This window comes from Emydura macquarii, unplaced genomic scaffold (genome assembly GCF_026122565.2).
Source record: "Emydura macquarii macquarii isolate MOO-44397 ecotype Brisbane River unplaced genomic scaffold, CSIRO-AGI_Emac_v2 contig_2768, whole genome shotgun sequence".
In the NCBI taxonomy this organism is placed as follows: domain Eukaryota; kingdom Metazoa; phylum Chordata; order Testudines; family Chelidae; genus Emydura; species Emydura macquarii.
In genome coordinates, this window is record NW_027132905.1 from 51206909 (window position 1) to 51229771 (window position 22863).

The 22863-nt window shown below is 55.9% G+C and overlaps 1 long non-coding RNA gene across 1 annotated transcript; it reads right to left on the reverse strand.

Moving 5' to 3' along the window:
• Positions 1-253: 253 nt before the first annotated feature.
• Positions 254-22853, reverse strand: LOC137165616 (uncharacterized). Its single transcript, XR_010923437.1, has 3 exons — positions 22749-22853; positions 1277-1383; positions 254-426 (listed from the first exon to the last, which is right to left on the reverse strand). It is a non-coding gene; the product is annotated as an uncharacterized lncRNA (long non-coding RNA).
• Positions 22854-22863: the final 10 nt, after the last annotated feature.

The following is a 22863-nucleotide window of genomic DNA, read 5'->3' on the forward strand; positions in this document are numbered from 1 at the left end:
CTGTTTAAACAGCCGCACATCCATTTAGAGGAGGAAGCGAAAAATAACTCTATGTCCAACTGAAACTGCAGGAGGAAGTAATTAACCAGATCAGGGACACTGGTTCACTCCCCTGGTCTTATGAAAACTGCAATGGGATCTGCAGTGATTGCAAACTCTGGCTTTATGTCTTGTCTGTAAGATGGCTCGGTTCCCCGTATTACCGTGACTCAGAAGGAAGAGAGCAGATAACTGACTTACCAACTCCCTTTATTGCATCACCTGGGTGTTCCTTGGAGCTCTCCCATCTGAGCGCTAACCTGGCTCCCGGGCATGCCAGGGGCAAGTCACCCAGCACAAGGCAGCAGAGGCTGAAGATACTCACTAGCTTTCAATTGCTCGTTAGTCGTTAGCGTGTTGCTCCCCCGGCACTGGTAGCGGCAGCCGCTTTGAGAACAAGATGGAAACTTTTGCCTGGCTTGTCTACATGGGAAAGTTTTACCAGTTACACCAGTATAACCCCCTCCCAACCCCATGGACTCTCTTGTTCGGGTATAAAGCTGCCTTTTTCTTTTTCATTTAGCTCAAACCCCTTCCCAAGTGATACGAGCTAACCCGAAAAAAGGCCCTCTGATGCACTGGAGCCCAGCCTAGCTTTCCAGGCAGAGAAGCCCCTTGCCTCACTGCAACCTACCGTAAGTGACTCTGACACTGGAATGCTGGCTGAAATTGACTGAAAAAAGTGATCCAAGTTATTGAAATTTTGCAATGACAGATTTCAGCCTGTTTTTAAGGGACCTTTTGATCAAAACTTGAGTAAAATGGTGGTTGACCTTTTCCATTTACTGAAAACCGTGGTTTTGTGTCTTCAGAAAACGGCCACCAATTCTGGAATGCTTTTGATCAAAAATATCCATGAGAGAATTTCATCAGAAACGCCCCAAAACCAAACAACAACTGGAATAAGGAGGGGCCATTTAATCCTTTTGAAACAAAAACAATGCTGGAGAGTCAGATACTCTCTCAACATGATTTTCTTGTTTCCCGACAGGTGCTCAAACATTTTCGCAAGCACTTCTGTTCCGTGTTGATACAGTTTCTAGCACGATGGGGGTCTGGTTCATGGCCGGGGCTCCTAGGCACCACGTAATAGGAACAAATAATCATACAGCTCCGTGGATGTCACCTGGTATCCCTGACATTTCTGGCAGATACGGCGCATTAAGGGAGACCTGCGTTAAACACAAGGAAGGCCTGAAAAGGGTTGGTTTGGTTGGGTTCTCTGCTTGTTTTTTACCTGAAAAATTCCGGTCTCTCTGGATGAGCCCATAGGACTGTGATCTCACAAGGGTCCAGTTTGGGAGTCCCTGCAGCGCCTGTATGCTGTACACCAGCTCTGTCCACCTATAGACATGGGTGAAAGTTCTGCCTTCTCTGTTAAGAGCCAAAGGGACCTCAACGGGGTAAGCAGCCCCGCCGCTGACTCCAGCTGCCCATCCTCCTGGGCTGATGAGCTGAGAGCTTCCCCTCTTGTTCCCATCTATGTAGCCATTGCATAAATGAGCTGCAATGTGGCAAATTCCCTCCGCCCATCCCTGGGGAAGCCCTTGATGTCAGCGGAACAGCCTTCCCCCTCTCCCCTGGGCAGCATCTGGTGTACGGGGTATGGCTGGGGAATGGGGATGGAGGGTAGGTGGGGAGCACAGGGCCCCCCCAGCTAGTCCGGGCCACTGCAAAGGCCCATCCGGGGCTCCCTCTCACCTTCCAGGCTTCCCTCGGCCAGCACGGAGGAGCAGACGGCACTTTCTTTGGGACAAAAGCCTCCGCCAAGCCAAGGCATGGCCCCTGCTCCCCCCGGGCCTGCACTTAAAGTTCAGCCTTGCGAGAGGAACCGTGGCTGCCAGGGCAGCAGCCCCAAAGATGTGCAAACTGAGACAGCTGCTCATCAGGTTCCAGACGTGGTCCTTAGTCTGAGAGCCAGAAAACCAGGAAACTGCCCCCCTCCCTGCCCCCAGTGCCTTTAAAGGAGCTTCCTTCTCTCTCTTCACCAAGTCCCTGGGGCTCTGCTCAGAACACAGCCCCGAGAACAGCGATAAAGCCATTCGAACTCTGCTCGATTTCTCCACATTCAGAGCGATAACGCACGGTAACCCAGGCCAGGGAGAGACAAAGCAGGCTGCTCTCTAAGACAGCAAGGCGCCGCTCACCCACACTGGCTCTAGGCTTGCTGTCTGCAGCCTGACTCCGACTGTCTTTGCTACAGGACCAGCAAACCCCCACTCCCACTCCGAAAGCGACAGCTTGCAATTCCCACCCAGTCCTCAGCGTGCCATGCCTTGCCCCACAGAAACGTTACCAATGCAGAGGAATGAGCCTGTGCTGCTTATTCTGAAAAACGGATCCCTCTGGGCTTCAGTCAGGTGAGATTTTCCAGCTTCTTGGACACATCCCTCCGCTCCTAACGATAATGACCCGGGGCTCATCACAGTAACAACAACCCTCTGGCTACCTCTAGGATCTCCAAGCATTGTACAAGCCTCACACCCCACTCAGGCAGCCGGGCTCTATTACTACTAATCCCCAGCTATTACCTAGCGCTTGTCGTCAGTAGATCTCCAAGGACTTTATAAAGGTCAGGATCATTATCCCCATTTCACAGATGGGGAAACTGCGGCACAGGAGGGGGCTGTGTCTTGCCATAAAGTTACAGGGCAGAGCAGATCCAGGGATAGGACCCAGGTGTCCTGGCTCCTGCTCCTATCCCGTAACCAAACCACCGTCCAGACGTCAAGCAGCCATTTGTCAGCGGCGACCAGCCAGCCACAGGACGTCTGCCTGATGCTAGGGTGGATGGCTGGCCCTTGGCAACGACCGGCCAGTCTCCCCACTGGAGGCCCCTGACATTCCTAGCTTCTCCCAAGGGGCCGCACTTTGCTGAACCTGCTGGGCTCAGCTCCTGTGTTTGATCTGACCGGGAGCGGTTATCTGAGGAGCTGCCTGTTTGCTCACCAAGGTATCCCAGTTGTGCTTTGGTCACATTGGATTTCGATCCATCGGGAGCTGAGCCCCACCAAACTCATTCCATGATGCACTTGCCCCCTAGACCAAGAGGGGGAAAAGGGACTATCTAACCCAGTGGTTCTCAGCCTTTCCAGTTTACCATACCCTTTAAAGGAGGCTGATTTGTCTTGCTTACCCCAAGTTTCACCTCACTTAAAAAATACTTGCTTACAAAATCAGACATAAAAATACAGAAGTGTCACAGCACACGGTTACTGACAAATTGCTGCCTTTGATTTTATAATTATATGGTAAAAATGAGAATCAACTGGAATATAAATATTGTACTTGCATTTCAGTGTGTCAGACACAGAGCAGTATAAACCAGTCAATGTACGACATTTTAGTTGGTGCTGACTTCGCTGGGGCTTTTTATGTCGCTTGTTGTAAAACTAGGCAAATATCTAGATGAGCTGATGTACTCCCTGGGCCCGCAGGGATACGTGTACCCCTGGTTGAGAACCACTGCACGGACCCTCAGCCAGTGGATATCGTACAGACGCAGGAGGATGTCACTGGCACAGGTGAATGTGAAACCACAAAGAGCTTTTGCAGGTAATTCAAAGCTGACGGGAACCCCAGGCTAACTCCAGGGCGCTGGTATTCATTTAAGAGAATCATTTCACCAATGGTCCCGTTCAGAGACCCACAAATGTGCTTTGTGGAGGAGCAGGCAGGAAATAGCACCCTGCCCTCACCATTTGGGGAGGAATTTCCAGCAGTGCTGGGGCTGAAAGGGTCATGTCACCCTGCACCAGTGCATTCAGGCTAAAGTGACTTTCGTTTTAGACAAGAAAGAACAAAAGTCAAGTCTCCAGGAGAGAGCACAGTGTCCGTGTCTCTTCAGTAACAGTCTGCAGCAGCTTGGAGAACAAAATGGTGGCTGAACTCAACACGTGGAGGATGCTTAGAAATGTAAAGGTTCAGTGTGCAGGAAACAACAAGCATCACTGTTTGGTGGCTACAGACACTAAGGGGTGTGTGGCCTGTCTGAATAAGTGGGCGGGGACAATTAAACACTGAGCAGGGAAGAGGGGAAGGTGGAAGAAGGGGAGATAGCCCAAAGCTGAAACCCTGGGTTCATCATCGTTATTTGTGTTGCAGTAGCACCTAGGAGCTCTAGTCATCATCCAGGATGTCATTGCGCTAGGTGCTGTACAAAACCCAGAACAAAAAGACCGTCCCTGCCCCAACCTTTCCCCCCCTCGCTTTCTTACATGCTGCCCAGCATCATCAGGCGAGAGCTGGTTGCTGACCCCTCCCCCCGGCAGCAGCGATCCTTATCACTGATGCACTGGAGCGCTGTACGCTGCCCCCCCGTGCAATGAGTGGCGTTCTGGGAGGCAGGGAAGGAGTTTATTTTGGCCTTGGTGTGTGTGACACAGCTGGGAAAGCCAGCCAGATGTTTTCGAGGTTGTTTTATGAATGTGGCAGATGTTTCATCCCCCCAGATGGGCGCTGGGAGCGGCGCAGCTGATGTTTGTATTTCAGAGAAGGCCTTGGGCCCCTGCTCAGGATTTACCATCCGAACAGGTGGTTTTCTCCCACTGCTGCTACAGCAGAGGGGTCTGGGACTTTGGTCTTGATATGGGAGTCGCAGACAGGGCCCGAATCCTGCCTGGTGGGAGAATCTGGGACGTGACACTGTTAGGAGCACTTTGCAAACGCTGGTTCATTCCTTCTAACAACACAGTGCAGGGGAGTTATCCACAACCTCCTGGCTGGCTTCCAGGCCAGGTAATTACATTCCACCTACCTGAAATTCCCCCTGGGGTTGTAACTGGATCCTGTTTGTGTTGCAGCCTGATCTGATGTGCAGAGTTGCCCTGTGATGTTTAAAGGCTGCTGCCTTCTGCCCCAGAGGTGGCTGCTTTTTTTGTGTGTGTGGTGGGTGAAGTGAGTGAAACCCGCTAATAATAAAAACCTTTCTTTGGCATAGGGCCTGATTCATCTCTTGCCAGGCAGTCAGGAGTGACTGGAGTTAATGGAGTGAAAGCAGCAAAAAACAGGGGTGGGGAGCATCTTTCAGACTGTGTGTTGCAAAACATTTCACAGATTTAATTGCAATAATTAGGGAATTGGATGTTGATGGATATAAAGGCCCTGTGTACACAGAATTATGTGGCAGTTTGTCCAGGGTTCGGGGGTATTGGCTGGAAGGTGCAGTAGAAATGCCAGGTGCTGATATTGTCAGTTCCTAGAAGGTCACCCAGTGCTCCCGAATGATCCCTGAGATGTTATTAACCCTTGCAGCGTTGACTGAGCTAAGGTGTCCGTTCTAGACTGGAACACAGGCGAGCTGGGTTCTGTCCTTGGCCCTGCTGGGTGACCTTGGGCAAGTCATGTCTCTGCTCTGTGCCTCAGTTTCCCTTCCCCATTATTTCTGTATTTAGACTGACCTTTTGGGGGCAGGGACAGTCTCTTGGGAGTACACCCACATTTCAGGCCGGGCGGTGATGCCCAGCTCGAGGGGACGTACCCCCGCAGGCTGTGATCGAGCCAACACGCTAAAGAGAGAACGCAGCCGCAGTGGCACGAGAATGAGGCGCCGGCTGCTCCAAGCATGTGCCCAGGGCTGCCAGCCCTTCCCACCACCGTAGCTACATTCTGTGTGTAGTGCATTCGCTAGTGTGGCTCTGTCTCCCTGAGCCAAAAACAATGCCCCCCCGCCCAGCTCCAGTGTAGACACACCTGTATTCTGTGCAGCGCTTAGCACCATCAGCCCTGGATCTCTAGGTGCGGCTGGGGCTCGTGCTGGGCGCAGGCTGGCTGCAGCTTCTGATCACAGTCACAATTGATAGATTAACCCTAGAGATGAGGAGCAGGGCCAGGACAAAGGCACCCAGCCTAGGGAATGGCCCGGCTCTGGTGACCCGGAATCCCACCTCTCTGCACAAGAACAAAGGGCCAGTCAACGACATTGCAAAGTGACGCATTCGAAAGCACCCCAGGGACTGCTTTTTCAGACAATACCCGCGCAGCCAGTGGAACTCACTGCCACAAGACGTCCCCGCAGCCCAGAGCTCAGAAAGGACAACAACCAGGGTTAGAACAGCAAAGGCTGGAGGGACAAATAAGCGAGAACTCAGGAAGGACTAACCCCGTCTCTAGCGCCGGGGGTTGAGAGGAAAGGTCCCGGGGGGGCAGGCCACTCCACAAATGCTGGGCATTGTCCGAGCTGGGGCACTGGGCTTGTCTCCTACGGTCCTGTGGTAGCCAGTGGAGTCCCTCTCGATTTGCAGCGGTGCAACGGGAGCCCGGCGTGACCCGATCACGGCCCGTCGAAGGTCCCTCGGTCTGACGCGGGGAGCCCATGAGAAATGGCTGGATGTGGGATCAAAACGACATGGGAACTGGCCTCCCGGGTCAGGCTGGGGGCCCCCGTGACTAGCACCCTGCTTTCAGAGAGCGGTGCACGTAACCCCCTCTGCTAGACAGTAAGGGAATCCCTTGCCCCTAGGCTGGGCTCCTTCCTGAGCCCAGGCAGTCAGGGGTTGGCACAGGGCCCTATCCAGATGCGGCTTGTTTGCTTCACCCCGGGTGTGGGAGAGAAGGGCATTGAGTGCCCAGGATGGCAGAGTCCCACCCAGCCAATGGCAGCGACCAGGAGCTCTCCTGAGTCACGTGGCTCCTCCCGGTCACGTAGCAAAAACTTGTTTTTCCTCCCGGTGTTCATTGTTCCTGCCCAAAGTGCTGAGCCGGTGGTTTCCTGGCGGGCAGGCTCTGCAGGCTCAGCACAATGGGAGGAGGGCCCGCCTGCCAGTGGGGACCAAACCGGAGGCCGGGAGCCTGGAAGGTTTTGAACAGGAACTGCCCAGAGCTCAGCCCACGCTGGCCGGGCCCGGCTGCACCGCCTGGTGATTCTGTGCACAGCTCAGGGGCAGAACAGAACTGCGCCTCTCACCTGCAAAGCGCTTCGCAGGTGCAGAGCCCCGCGGGCAGGCCAGGCAGGATCACCCCCCCCACAGCACACGTGGGGAAACTGAGGCACAGAGCAGGGCCGTGACATGGCCAAGATCACACCGGAAGGGCTGGATTAGAACACAGGAGCCTCTAGCTGCCAGGGCTGTGGCTCAAACCCAAGGTTTAGCTCTCAGTGGCCTTTTGCAACTCCCACTCGGGAGCGCTGGTCCCCTCTCCGGGCATGTTAATTCCAAGCGGCTCCCCGGCATGCGCGGCGTCCACGAAAGAGCGCAGTTAGGAAGCCGCCCCCTTGCTCGCAGCCCCCTTAGAGACACGGTATCCTTTCGCTTTGCTCCCAGGAGCTCAAAGAGGCCACAGTCCCTTTGCCAACCACACACCCCGCCAGCGCTCCTCTGCCACTCCTTGGGACAATGCTGCAGCAGACAACACTCGGCTGGCGGGGAGGTTCCTGATGGCCCCCCCCCACACTCCCTTGAGCTACTTCACCTGGCTGGTGCCAGTCCCCGAGGCTCCCGCCCGGTTTGTGGCAAACCCTGTGCAGAACCTAGCCACAGCTTCCGACCCAGGCTCAGTCTGCAGAGCCGGCCTGCCGCAGGGCAGCCTTCCCAGCCCCTCCTCCTCCGTCTGCCAGTGGGATGCGCACTAGCACACAGGTGTCCCGTCCCCTCCGTGCCTCAGTTAGACACTGGCTGAGTCTGTAGCCTTCCCATTGTTTTCCTGGTCTCAATGTACAGGCCTTTTAGGGCAATCTCTGCCTTTGCTCTTCTGCTCAGCGAGCGACCAACCTGCCTTTCTTCCTTCCCTGCCTCTTATCCGACCAGGCTGTCTCCCAGCCTGGGGTCCTCTGTCAGCCACCTGCTATCTCCACCCCATCCTCCCCTTGATCTGCTCCGGGTGGGTGGCCCCTCTGCTGGGAGCGCGGAAGGGCGAAGGGGTGGGTGGCTAGATGGGAGACTGGAAGGATTCAGAGACAGATAAGAGGGGTGAAAGGGTGGATGTGTTGGGGGACGAGCCGATAAACAGAAGGATTAAGTGACAGCTGGGTAAGTGCGTGTTTATGGAGCGAGAAATAAATAAAGAGACACAAAGACCCAGCGATAAGCGGAAGAGCAAAGGGGTGAATGGACGGAGGAAGAAAGAGGACACCAAGACGTGCGAAGGGAAGAGCGGGTAGAGGGAGAAATGCTAGAGAAGGCCAGACCGAGAGCTCAGGGCGGAGGTGCGCTGGAGGGAGATGCGGAGCAGAGGGATGGCTCGGAAGCATCTCAGGCCAGTGGCTACGTCCATCTCTCCAAGCCACCCTGGCCCACGTGCAACCAGCTCCTGCTGCCATGCACGGTAGCGGCACCTCCCCGAGCCCTTCTCCCCCGGAGTATGGCTGCAGTCCACCACCCAGTATCATGCTCCACCCACTAGACCGTACAGTCTCTCTGTTAGCAGACTCTTCGCAGCTCTCCCTGTGGCTTGGGGGAATGACTGGTGCTGGGTGGGAAACAGCTCCCAACTGTCCCGAATCCGGATGAAATGTCAAAACCTCAAAAGTTTGCACAAACTGAAAAACCCATTTTTTTTCAGCTCTGGTCGAGGGCAGTGGGGCTTTTGTTGTTGTTTTCGGATGAGTTTAAACTATTTCGTTTCAATTTCCAGCCTCCTTTTCGTCGCTTTTTTAAAAAAACCTTTCATTAGTCTGATTCATGGCAGTCGCTTATATGGAAAAGTCATTTCAAAACCGGAATTTTTTCGTTTTTGAAATGTCAAACCTCTTTGTCGTCACAAAACGATGGACGCGCGAGATTCAGCGAAACCGACCGTTTTCAAGAAATTTCGGTTTCAACGATTTGGCTTTGAAATTGGAACAGAAAAATTCCCCACCGGCTCTGGAAATACTGGCTCTGGCCCAAGAGTGTAATGGGGTTAACAGGTGCGTTTTTTTGGCCAACCTCCCTCCCCCCCACCCTTTCCCAAGCGCAAAGTCACCCTAGTAGGCAGCCCACATGGCTCCAGTCTAGCCAGCATACCCGGCCCGGCAATCTATGGAACACAGAGCTTGCGTCATTTCCCAGGCTTGAAGGATCATAAAAACTTGTGTAGTAAAATTCTGAATAGATTTTACTTATTGTCCAATCTATTTCAAACACAATAGGTTATATATTTTATGGGGCTTATAACATAGACGGGGCGTAGATGAATGAAAACCCGGTTACATTCCCCTACAGGGTTATAAATCAGAATGCCATGCATTTTCTACATACTGTGGCGCAATAAATCCAAAGGTCTTAAAGAAAATTTCGAACGCATTCATTAAGCCTCACAATTCCTTGGTGAGGTTATTACAGGAATAATTAATGGGTTCATCCCTGCTACCTTACAGGTGGGGAAGCTGAGGCACAGAGCAATTTGGTCGGGGTGACCTGGCCACAGTCACACAGCTGGTATAGCACCCCTACTCCCCACCACTTAACTGCTAGCCAAGGGCCTTAACCTCACTCCCACTCTTCCTCTTTGTCAATCAATGTGCCATGTGACCTGCAGGAGGCATGCTAAGGACAAGCAGAGGATCCAGTTAACATCTGATACCTCTTCCTTTGGGCATGGGCTGCGTCCCAGCGTTGCCAGCATCCCCTAGTTTATCACGAGTCTCACCACGTGTGTTTTTTCCCCTTAAAGCCCCAGCTCCTGGAGTCATGTTATTTCATGAGCGTCTCAGCTTTGGTTTCACAAGGCTCCAGTATCCTAGCTGAGGCAGTTGAGTGGCTGAGGTGAGGCATTGCACTCTGTGTGCATGGACACCGTCAGCAGGTCTTGTTTGTGTCTCTCGTCCACACTGAGGAGGAGGATGGGACAATGCTCAGGGAACCTGCCTGAGAAGGCGCAGGGTCAACTCCTCGCTCTACCCCCGACTCCCTGGGGCACTGGGAGGCCCAATTTGCAGCAGCGCGGTGCTCAGCGGTGCAACACCTCACTGGTTTCGGAGCCTGAATTTCATTTTCAAAAAGCGACTGCGGCCTAATCTGCGCTTAAAAATGAGGTCCTCCCAGCTACGTCGCTCAGGGCTGTGAAAAACGTCATGCCTGAGAGACGCAGTTGGGTCGACCGAACCCCCGGCCCAGACACGGCGAGGTCAGCGGATGAATTCTCCTGGTGATCGAGCTCCCACCTCTCCGAGAGGACTAGGTCGAGGCCCCTCAGCAGCCCCGGCGGCTCTGGAGCCAGGCAAGGGATTATGGAACATGTGAAGGGGAGGGGCTCTGCTGTCACAGCAACCCCGTTATTGCTAGCCCCCCCCCGGGAAAAGAACAGCTACGGCATCCGGCACGAATGGCCCAGGCTGCTGCAGCGAGACGGTCGTCAGCGGCAGTATTTTGAATGGCTACCGTAGACGTAACAGGGCAGCGCTGTGATGTTATGGAGGTAGGAGGGTCTACCATATAGGACGTCAGCCTGGCTGTCACCCTGGCCTGGTGGGTGATCTTGGGCAAGTTCCTGCCCCTTTGTGCCTCAGTTTCCCCTAAAGTTGCTCCTTTAGCTCCAGCAGCAGCAGTTGGCTGTGCAGTGCTGAGGGACCGGAGTTTGACCCATGCAGGGGCACCGCTGTAGGTGGGGAGGAGGAGGAGTGAGCCTTGAATGGGGACGTTGCTTGCTTCTGCGGCCAGAGGCCAGCAGAGCTCTGGGCCAGGCTCGGGACCCTGCCCAGGCAGCGTTCGGCAGGGCAGAGAAGAATCTGCTGGGAAGCTCTCCCAGCAGGGGAATGGTGCCAGGGGAGCCGTGACACACCCTGGGGGGGATGTAGGCCAGACACTGATTAGAACCGGCTTTGCTCCCCCGAGAAGGGCTGCGAGAAGGCTGGCGCTGAGAGGGACGGCTGCTGAGAGATGCTTCCCTGGCCATAAATCCCCAAGCGTTGACAGATCTCGGGCTGGATGGCGGGGCCCGGCCCCAGCCGGGTCGGTAGCTCTGCCGAATTCCTTTCCCATCCGCCCGGGGAAAGGCGAGAGGAACATCTGGAGGGGAGGTTGGGAGGGCGTATCGAGAGGATAACAGCTTTTCCACACGCTCTGCAGCTACCAGCCCACAGCCATGACGTTCGGCGCCTGCACCAGGGAGGCCACGGCCATGGCGTCTCACCATGTGGGTTCCAAGGCTATGGCTCCTTTGGGCCCAAGGTGGGGGCTTCCAGCCTGGTCTGATGGGGAGCTTCAGTCCAGTTGCTTTGGTTTCTAAAGTCTATTTACACTGTCGCCTTCAGAATAAAACCAAGCCCCACTGTTTTAACAGGACCTACTAAAACTTATGGTGCGTGGAAACTCTCCCCTGGTCGCTATCCTGGCAGCAGCTAAGTCGTTGGAGGCTATCAGTATCTGTCTCTCCCTCCATCCACCTCAACTATTTCAAGCTGTACATTCATTCACCACCACTTCTCTCTAATATATCCATCGGTTCAGCCCATCAATCAGAACAAGTCCAAGGACACCTCTGACTCCTTCATTGTCACTATGTTGCATACGTTGGGCATTCACAATTTCACACCCCCAAACGGATTAGAACTGAGACCCTCCTCCCAGCCCCTACAGTTTGATCTCCAGGAGAATCCCCTTCTGCTGTCAGCAGTATAGAACCTAGGACACACAGCTGAACAGTTCCAATTCCATGCAGCAGAGGGCAGTGGTGCACATCCACACTAGCTAATCACTCTATTAGAGACAATATAGTTTAGGCAGCGATGTCCTCGTACATTTGACTGACCACACAGCAGCCAGGGGCTCCTGATTCCCACCGCCCTACCCACTAGACCACACTGCCTCCGCTCGGCCACCCTCCCTTCTCCACACCTCTTTACTGAGCCTCCTGGTTTGCCTGGCCCACCGCGGCTAATTACAGCAGGTGGGCAAGGAGTGAGTCCCTCTGGGCAGCAGAGAGTTGGCGCGGCGACGCTCCGGGGCCAGGACGGGCAATGGCGCTGACGAGCTGGGTTAGTGTGTGTGTGTGTGTGTATGTGTGTGTCCGTGTCCGTCCCCTCTGGCAATTTTTGTTCTTCCCGAAAAGGCGCCCAAACGAGGTCGGTGTCAGCAGGTGGGAGGCGCCGCTGCCGGAGCGTGGGAGCCAGGCCCCAGGAATGTATCAGCCCGGCACTGCCCCGGGGGCTCTCACAAGACCAGGAACGCAGGCCAAGGGCAGGGGATGAAAGCGGTTCAGCAAAGATGCTTTACTGCGGAGACGGGCCCAATCCTGATCTCACGCCCACCGGCGTAAACCAAGGCGCGCTCCCTGGAAGCCAGTGGGACGTCACTCACACCGGCAGAAGATCAGAATCAAGCCCGTAATCAATAAGGCCCCGATCCTGCTCTCAGGCCCGTAAGCACTGTCACGGGAGGGAGGCCTGGCACTCGGGCTTTGCATGGGGTGTGCGCTAGTGGAGCCAACGGCAGGACGAGGGCCCAGGGGAGTAGCCCAGCAGCCTGCCACAGCCACGGCTGGGTTTCCAGAACCACAGGGCGTTCTGGGGGTGCCCGTTCTGCCACCACGGCCAGCCCCCACGCATGGCCAGCTCCCTGCCGACCCCCCAGGTGCTGCCCGCTCTGCCCCCGCCCTCCCAGGGCTCGGCTTGGACTGGCGCCCAGCAGAACGCTGCCCCGGCCCCTTTCACGCTGCCCCTTCGTTCTCCCGAAGCGCAGCGTGCGTGTTAAAAGGAGGACGTGTCCAGCCGCTCCGCGGGCTGGCTCTGTCTTCTCCACAAACCAACCTGAGGTGGCGAGGGGGCGCTCGCTGCACCCCGGCACCCGTAGTTTTTACCTCCTCGCAGCTCGTCCAGGTCAGCCCCGTCTGGGGTCCCCCCGCGAGAGCGCCCCCGGGCAGGTGTAATCCCCCCCCCTTGCGGCGTGGTGCTCTGTCACCCCCCCCCAGGGACAAGCCTTGGCGAGCAGAGCTGGGCATTTCAGCCCAGGCTGCAGAGGTGCCAGGATCAGTCTCCACCGCTGCCAACCCAGCATGTGGTGTCACGCAGGGGGCAGCTCAGAGCCCCCCCACTCCTGTGGGATGCCAGGCCCCCACAGCAGCAAGATTAAAAGGGACCGAAGCACAGTGGGAAAGGCATCGCTGAGTAACCTGCAATTACCCTAGGAATGGCTGGCCTCCCGGGAGCTGCCCTATCGCTGCCCCTTTCACTGACCTTCCCACGGTGCAGCCCCTCCTGCCGGCCCACAGACCAGTCCTTCTGTGGCCTCCAAGATCCCCTAGTGCTGCCCACAAGGCCCAGACTCTCACGACCCTCCCTCCTGCGCCAGCCGCCACGTGGCCGGCTCTGCCAGCATCCCCGTGGGGAGGAAGGGAGGCTCAGGGTGCCCGAGCTGGGGTCTGGCTGCCTGGCCCCGGCCTCTTGCAGACACTGGCTGACGAATCCCGGTTCTGGGAATTTCCAGACGGGGGGTCAGCACCAGGGCCCTCAGACTTGGGATAGCAGCACCTGGCCCTTCCCAGAAGCAGCAGGGGTAGAACTTAGGCCCTCAGCATTTCAGATACAGGAGAATCTCCGTTAGCCGACAGCAGTATAGGGCCTGGACACGGTTCTGATTTCATCCAGCAGAGGGCAGAGACAACACCAACACGTTAACCTCTTCATTACCAGAGCTTCAGCTCAGCCTCCAGTGAGCGGAGCTTTCCCCTCCGGTGTGTGATCTCTGGCTCAGCTCAGGACTGGTCTGAATCCCAGCTGCTCCCTAATTATCCTTCGTGTGGCCCTGGGCGGGCTTTGTCCTCAAAGTCTGGACCTGGTGCTAGAGAAGTGGATGGGACAAGCAGGCGGCGTTCAGACCCTCTGCCCCATCCCTAACGTGCCGGGTACTGGCACAAACAACTCCAGCCCCGGCCGCGCAGATGGGATGAGGCGGCACAGACCACGGGTGTCCTTGGGGGCGTCTGCCCGTCCTCTCCTCGGTGGCACTGCACATAACCGTTGTTAATGGGCCTCGGACCAGGGGCCTCAGCACCAGGCTACTGGAGCTAAAGCAAACTCCATCAGCTGCGAGCTGGCAGCAGGCTGTTATGTCACTGGAGCTGGCCGGTACGGGGGGACACGGACACACACACCAAGCCTGTGTATCTCACACACACTCCCCCACACCCACAACCAGTGTTAAGCTGGGGCCTGCAGAACAGGGATTCCAGGAGACGGGAGATCGGCAGCTGGAAGGTCAATAAATCAGCCCTGGGCCATGGGCAAGGAACGAACCATGAGGAGAAGGAACCCAGCCCGTGCCCTTGGGCAACCTCCAGACTATTCCAAGGACCCAGCTGAGTGCCAGGGCTTGGGATGCTGCTGCCAGGTAATTACCAGGAATTGGTGTCCTGCTCCACCTCCCACGATTTCCCCATGACTGAGACGTGAATCAAGCCAACTCCCAGGGGAACAAACAAACAAGAGGCTGGGGTGAAATCCCGGGTGAGTCCGGGGCAGCGTCCACTTGCTGTGTGGCTAGCTGTGCCCGGGTAGCTCAGGCTGGGGTCTCCCAGGACCCTTGGACCCCGTTGACTCCCATGGTTTGCCCTGGGTCAGATCCCTGGTTCGCCACATGGGCCCAGTGGGACTCCACACAGAGCAGAGGAAATCCAGGGGGAGGCCTGTGCCTCTAACTCGAGACTGACCCTCCGCAACCCTGCCCCTGACCCCGCCCGGCATCTCAACCGCCCAGCAGCGCCGCGGGATATCGGAGGCCCGGATGTGAACTCTAGGTTGCCAGTCCGTGGACACCTCTCGCCGGTTCCCCTCCCTTCCCCGCAGGGTGACTCATGAACCGATACCCGTTTATCAGCAGCCGCTGCTTCCCAGAGCTCGGCTTGTCCCCAGGTTGTTGGTGACAGCAAACACCATTGCTAGGCAACGGGCTGGGAAGAGGTGGCAATGCAGAGGTAGAGGATGGGGATCTCTTACCCTACCCGGAGGAAACAGGTACCTGCAATTACCCAGCCCTTTCCTGCCGAGGCCCCTGTCATTTCAGGGCAGGGCGTGTTAGTTCAGGGCCCTAGAAAACTCCTTGTGTTTGCTCCTCAGGGCAATCTGCGGCTGTCCGTTGCTTTGCTACAGGTTTGTCCAGCGATGGCGGGCAGGGGGAGAGGAGACTCAAACAGCCTCTCGCTCTGCTCTGCCGGTGGGTTAGGTTGGTGTCAGGAAGAAGGAGAAGAAGAACTAGCTCTCTCTGACACAGCCCGTTTCCTCAGTAGATCTCCAAGCTCTTTACAAAGGAGGTCAGGATCATCACCCCCATTTTACAGAGGGGGAAACTGAGACACAGAGGGGGACGCGACCTGCCTTTGGTCATGGAAGAGAGTAAATGGGAGAGCTGGGTGCAGAACCGACAAAGCAGCTTCCCAATCCCCAGTTTGATCACTAGACCACACTCCCTCCTTAGCTTTGCCTTTCCCTAGGCTTCCTTTACACACCCGCCTCCCCTCCAGAGGGAAGGAGCTGTAGAACGCAGGCAGCAGATCTGGAGAAGGAAATCATGCGACAGCCGCTCTCATGGCCCACGCGGCAGAGACCTCCAGTCTGAAAACACACGCTCGACTCAAAGCTACCTAGAGTCATGGATGAGCCAAGAAGGGGGCCTGTAACACACCCCTGTGGGCTACACACACATTTCCAAATTAGCCAGAGCTCCTGGGTCTCAGATGGGTCACCGTTCCCCCTCTTGTTTTGTGTGGTAAGGACACACTTGTCTTCACAGATGCACCACACAGACGCACACACTGTCATGCACTCACAATGAGACTTGAGGCCTGTCTACACTTCAAACACTGCAGCAGTAGTGAGCTGGACAGGAGAATTCTCCCCTCAACCCAGCCATGTCTACACCAGAGATTCGGTCGCTTTAATAGCGCCGCAGTTATACTGACCTAATTCCTATGTAGATAGACAAGGCCTCAGAGCCACACACCTTATTCCGCAAGACACACATGCACCCAGGGCTTGTCTTCACTGCAGGTTACCTGCAGCGATCTATACTTGAGATAACTCCTCTCGAGTTGGCCTGGCTCCGGTGTGAGCGGCCAGGCTGTGAAATAACACTCCAGCTGCACCGAGGGATTGCATTAGCGACGCAGCGTAGCCAAGTCCCCACTAAAGTCAAGCTGTAAACCCTCAAGTTGAGTCAGCTAAATCGGTTTCTTTAGCTGCCGTGACTTCGGCCACGGAGAGGACGTCTACACTGCAATTAAACCCCCGTGGCTGGCCCACGTTGGCTGACCCAGGCTCAATGGAGAGGTACCCTTGGGTTCCAAAATAAGGGCGTCCACACGCAGACCTGCACCGCAATGATGAAATGGGGCTTAGGAAACGGATTGATCAATCCGTGCAAGTGTGTGTGTGGCTCAGCCCGCAGCTGCCCCTAGGCGGGAGCCACCACAAAGATCTTTCACGAAAGGATCAAAACAAAAACAAAAACCCAGCGACCATGACACATCCTTCCTTGTAGCTGGCTGAGAAGTGTCACTCCTGTGCTAACCTGAGGGGAAACCAGAGCCTCTAATCCCTTCCTCAAAGAGTGTCCCAAAACAAATACACATGTACACACCTTGAACTAGCTGCCGTGAACAGTGGATTAAAAAAGGAATCAAGCCAAGTGTTTCAGGATATTTTGAGAATGAACAGACAAAATGATTTATTACAGACTTATTGACTCACCGTCCTATGCCTCAGCAACCAGACACACACACACACACACACACACACCCCATTGTACTGTGCTGTAGGAAATACTTGGTCCATCGGCATGCCAAAAAAGTGACCCTCTATAGAAGCATGACCTAGGCATGTGCCACACACGAGTTTAGGAGTCATGCTAAGGTCATACGAGCAACATACCTTTCCCAGCAGACACTCACGTTAGCCACGCCAAGTGCACGAGAGCCACATAAACACCTCCCGTGTGATAATGTGACCACGCTAAGGTCACGTGAGTGACACAAAGAGCGTCTGGTCCGCAGGAAAGCCAGGTTGGCCACAGGGGTTCTACATAGGATAACCAGGGCCGTCTCCCCAGTTGATCACTGGGGGTTGGGGGCTTTGAGTCCCCATCACCGTGACCCATTCATAGAGCTCTCCCTCCCCCCACATCCCCAGCTGTCCCTCCCCACTCCCTGTAGCTATTTGGTTTCCCAGCTGGCTACGTGCAGGGATTGCTGGCTCGCCCAGGACACTGAGACGCTAATTGCCAAGCATGAGAAGAATGCTCAGCCCGGGAGTGTGTACACCACACATGGCTTGCGGCACCCGGCCTCATTCCAGCACCAGAGATGGGCACCCTCCGGGGCAGAGGGTGTGGGGGAGGTTCGCCCATTGCAGCTGCATCAGCGTCAGGAAGGCCAGGGGTCCCAGCTGGGATCAAACCGTCTCAGAGTGAACCTCGCCCCCCCGCCCGGGAAACGGACGGGCCCCGGAGACAACGTTTGGCTCCGGAAGGGAACCTTCTCAGCATCTGGAGAAGGTTCCTGTTCAGGAGTGGGGCTGGTGCCGTCCCTTTGCTAACACACACCAGAGTCTCCATGGAACACTCATGCAATGAATGTTATGGTCTTAGCTCAGATTCTCAGGACAGCGCGTTGGGACTCCGGCCTCAGGTTCCGGCTGCCGTGGGCACCAGGTCAGGCAGACCATCTTGTGGCAGTACCTGCAGCACAGGAGTCCCCCGGCTGGGGGGCTGGTTTCCCGTGGGAGGTCAGGCGCACACTGTGACTTCAGCAGTGCTCGGCTGCGGTGCTAGGAAGCCCCGCAGAGCAGCCGGCTGCCCGTGGCTGGACCGCTGAGCCGACGGGAAACACCCCGCACCTCTCTGCTCGCTCCCCAACCCCTGCAGGGGAGCTGGGGGCATCACACAGCATGGCACGGCTGGCACGCAGGAGACCGGCCATCTCCTGAACAGCAGGGGTCATGGGGGGGACTGAGAGGCGTGGCTGGATCCGGATCAAGGCCCGTGACTGCAATAGCAGGGCTGGGGCAGGAAAGGACTGGTGCAACGCAGGCAGGTCCCAGCCATCTCTGACCCAGAGAAGTGCCTGGCACTAGGAGCTGAACGAAAACTTCCCAGCTCCGGTCACTCCCTGAGACCCCTGGGCCTTGCAGAGCGCAGGCACCCCAAAGCACGAAGCGCTTACACCCATCTCCCCTGCCTGCCGAGCGGCCCGAGTTCAGAATCCCCATGGGCCGGCGGGGCGGGCTTTGATCCTCACCACAGACCAGGGCCGGGCTCCCGCTGCTGATGGAGGGCTGGCGCGCCGGCCGGAGCCCTAACCTTTGAAGCTGCTCTTTCAAAGATGAAAAGGGCAAAGGGCCAAAAGAGCTCCGGCAAGCCGGGGAGGGGAGGGAAAAGCCAGGCTAGGAATGACCCAACGCACTGAGCCGCTCTCCAGACGCTACAGCCAAGCCAGCCAGGGCATCCGCTCAGCTCCGTTCCCCAGAATCCTTTCCTAGCCGACAGGGGACTCAGCTGTGGACTCCCGGACCCTGGCCTGGCCTGCAGGATCCCTGCCATTCCAGCCCTGGCGTCCTGACACACACAGCTCTGCCAGCCCCCCTGCCATTCCAGCCCTTTCGCTGCCCTCCACTTCCCCCCCCGTGGCATTCGCCTGGCGCGCTGTCACAGGAATCTGCACTATGTCCTGGCTGTTGCGTAAGGGGAGCTGCCGTCCGTTCCGTTCGGGCCGCTATCCAGGCTGCCATTGTCCTCCCGTTTTACAAATAGCCCCGCCAGCATCGCTCGCATTCCTCGCCGAGGATCAGCTCACCGCGGCCCAGCTCCAGGCTTTGATGTTGCAACGCGATCTGGTTAACAGAGTCCCTGTTTACATCTCGCTGGGCCCAGACTCGTGTAATTACCCTATTAGCCATCCCTCCCTGGAAGGAGCACTCCCCGCCAGCAGCACACGGCCCTCCCGCCAGCACTGCATGCTCCTCGTGCATGGTTTCACTGGACTCCATCTAGCCTGCACCAGAACCTTCCGCCTTTTCTCCACCTGTATCACCACCAAGAGGGAGATGATGCCCCCAAAGTCTCTCCCGCTAGCAGATTTCTGGTCCCTCCTCCATCTTCCTTTTAACGTGGCTGTGTAACATACCGGTGACCACGTGCACTGCATCCCACTCTGGTGGCTGGGCCACTGGAAGATAACAGCCTACTACTGCAGCTGGGTAATGGCTTTAACTCAAACAGTAGAGGTCTGGCTGTTGACCCGAGCAGGGGTTGGTCACACGTGCACCACGGTTTATACCTAGAACACACTGACATGCAGCTGTTCAGGAGGAGAGCGAAGAGCAGTCGTTGCCCTGATTAAGGGCCAGACCCTTACTAAAGATGAACCGTATCTTACCGCTCAGATAGCCCTGCGGAGGTCAATGGAGTAAGGCGAGTAAATTTTATCACAGTCCAGCCCTAGCTCATCAACACATACAAAGTCTGGGGGGTTTAGAAGCACCTCAAGGAATCAGATGCCCAACTTCCATTGGCATTCAGCGGGATCCGAGCCCCAACTCCCTTAGGCACCATTGAAAATGCCACCCAAAGACTCCCATTTCTAGATGGGTTTTAGGCCTGTGTTACAGGAGTTTGGACCCTGGAGTCTTAGTTGTTTGGGGCTGAGACGTTGGCTCTGACCCATGTCTGGTTTCAGGGCTGGCATGACCAGGGCAGAAGCACAGTCCCACGCCTGGGCCTCTTGAGTCAAGACTGGGTAAAGCTTTGGGAATGGGGGGAGGCAGCACATGGGGGGTCTCCCACCCAGCAGGAAATAAAGAGCCACTGAACATCTTCATTGGGACCCGCCAGTGGCAGGCAGAGACCGTGCCAATTAAAACCAGACCTGAAATGGCTTGGAGGCCAGAATGGGATGCGTTACTCCTGAATGTTTGCTCTTCTGCTGTGAATCTGAATTTGGCACCTCTCCAAAGAGGAGGAGCAGAGAATTTTGCACATCAGTCAATCCAGCTAGGCCGCTACCGCCAGCGCCAGGGATTCCACATTCAGCAGGAGTTTTGCAGCTCTCTGCCTTGCACTCGATGTCGCATTCCCACAGCATCTTCTAGCAGAGGATCGTTAGCACTTCAGCACTAGGACAATGGGCGCGCTTGAAATACTGGCTGATGAAACTAAGCAACCTCGAAGTCGCACTGGTTTGATTTAAATCAGTTTTGTTAACCCTGTACAACGTTTGTGCACAAACTCTCTTCTCCTGCTTTAAAACTGGCTGTCTCAGCGAAGCTCCCAGTGCAAGCTAATGGGATCAGGGAATCCAGATACAAAACTGCACCAAGTATAAAAATCTAACCTTTAGCTCACCTAGAGCAAGTCTGGGCACTGCAGCCTATCGGACGAGCCGGCTTGTTTGCACAGACGTACCTTGATTTATAGCTTTCCGTATTGTCGTTTTATTATAACCGAGTCGCAGATTGTTACACTGTTACAGCTGTAACGCAAGGTACCCACAGGCCACAGCCTGTATGAAAGCTACGGTCGGTAGCATACGTATGGTCGGGACCTTTGGCCCAGGTAAGTAATTAAAGGATAAGACAGATACGCTGCTAACCTTTACCCTAGATAAGCCAGGAGCTGCCCCAGTTTATGCCCCAAGTAAACTTCACAGGCACGCCACAGAAGCCACAGAAATAACAGAGGTGAGATGAGCGAGCCACCTGGAAAGGCTTTGGCTGTGTCATTAACACGCACGCACCTGCCAGCCTATAGAAGAAGTGGACCCTAATCATTTGGGGGTGAAGAAGCCAAGTGTGGCCGTCAGAGGAGGACCCATATTGTTCAGGGTATAAAAAGGGGCGAAAAGGGTATTACTGGGGGCAGTCACCAGCCTCTCCTCCTTTGAGCTTCTTTTAGTTAGTTTGTTAAGACCATTTGTTCTCCCTTTATACTGAGTATTATTTATAGTTTGAGTCTTAGCCGTATAGCTCCTAGTTCTCCAGCACTGCCCAGCTCTCCACCCCTCCACTCCAGAACAGGGGAACCGGACATCGCTCTCCACCAGCTCATCAAGGAAGGGTGTGAACATATTAATCCAAAGCATACCCTATAAAGATCCACATCACGTGTGTCTTCAGAATAAGACTGTGATCCTACCCATTAGATTTCGTTTTCTTTTCATCAGTCATTTGTCTGCCAGTTTATGTTTTCTTAATAAAAGCGTATAAAATGATACAGGTTCGGTTCTCAGCGTGAGCATTCCTGTCATGCACCCCGGGGCTCCCTGTAAAACTTTTCTGGAGCCCGATTCTGGGACTAGAGCCTCGTTATCTTCTGATCAGATCAATTGGCAAGTCTAGAACCCCATTCAAATGACTGAACACCCAGCCATCAGTCTAAAACGGAATGGTAAAGGACTACACAAACACACATGAAATAAGCCTTGGACAGAGGGGGACTTTGGACAGAGGGGGACTTTCTGATTAGCCAAAAAATGGCATTTTGGAGACACCCCAAAACTATTTCCCCACTCCCCCCCCCAACCTCTGATTTTTTGGAATTGCCAGCGAACCGAAAAATCAGCGAGTCACACAGCTCTGCTGCCAAACAGACACTGTGCCTGACTCGGTTTCTCTACCCTGGAAAGCTGCGAGGCCTCTGCTGGGATCTGAGCCGCGGGTAGCGTCCACCCCCGAGACCCTAACGCTCCCGTTCCTGTCCCATGTAGCTCTGTTAAACCCTCGGACGGGTGGAGCCCGGGGCAAACCGATCGGCAGCACAATCCACGGGCGACCGTGGGCGCAGGGGGCAAGACTGAAAGGGATGATGCTCTCAGCGGGCGACGGTGGAGAAGAGAATTTATTGGGGGCGGGGGCGGGCAGAACAGGCCCCCAAAATCCCAACACTCTGGCCACTGGCTTGTTCGGGACTGATCATTTCAAACCCTAACACACCTGCTCTTTCCTCTCCAGCCTGACCTTTGCCCCCTGGGGGCAGGAGGCCACCGTGGGGCTGATCAGTTGCTTCCCAGGAGTAGAAGCTGCCTAGACACCCACAGCAAACACAAACACACACAAACACAAACACACCCACACCCCGGCTCTGCCCCTTTTGGGGTCATTGTCTGCCAGGGCCATTTCTTTAGTGCAGCCGCGCCCCCTGCTGGAGAAACCGAGGAACTGACTGGCCCGCAGGGTGGCCCGGTGGCAAGGCTGGCTCGGAAGCGGGTTGCAAAGGGGCTGGGGTTTTGCAGGGCCCACAGGCCACACGCCTCTTTCTTGTGTCACTAGATCCCGGAGGGCCAGTGTTGTCCAGTGGCTGGAGCAGCCCAGCTGGGCTCTACCCCTGGCCACTGGCTCAGGGGGCTGGTTTCCCCACCTGTGTCATGGGAATCCTACTGAGCGGCCTGCCAGGGCGGGTTGAGTGTTACCCCATTGGGGTCTGTCCAGGGAGAAACGCTCTGGAAGCAGCAAGAGCGGCTATTGCTGCAGTCAGGGCAGGAGCGTTCCCCACAGCATGCACAGGGCATGGGCCGGCACCCAGTCCTCTGCTCTGCCTCCGCACTGCACGGCTAGTGCTGGCCACCGGGCTAGACGGTCCCTGCCGCGGAGAGGAGGGCAGGATTTCAATGGGAACGGATGGGTCAAGTCTCTGTTTGGATCATGCGGAGAGCTGGGAAAGGGACAAGCCTGGCCTGCTGATAAACCAAGTCAGCTCTGGGTTGGGCCAGGGCCAGGGCCAGGGCCTGGGAAACTCACAGCCCCCAAGGCTCTCCTTCGAGAAAGCCGCCATCAGCTGCACACAGAGGGGCTGGAATGGAAAGCAGGTACTGACCTTCGCTGGAACGTCCGCCTCCGGCAAATGCTACAGGGCAGGTTCTCAGATGACCCAAGAGGGGACGGGCAGGGAGCGAGTTACAGCTCCTGGGTTCTCCCTCTCAGCCCCAGAG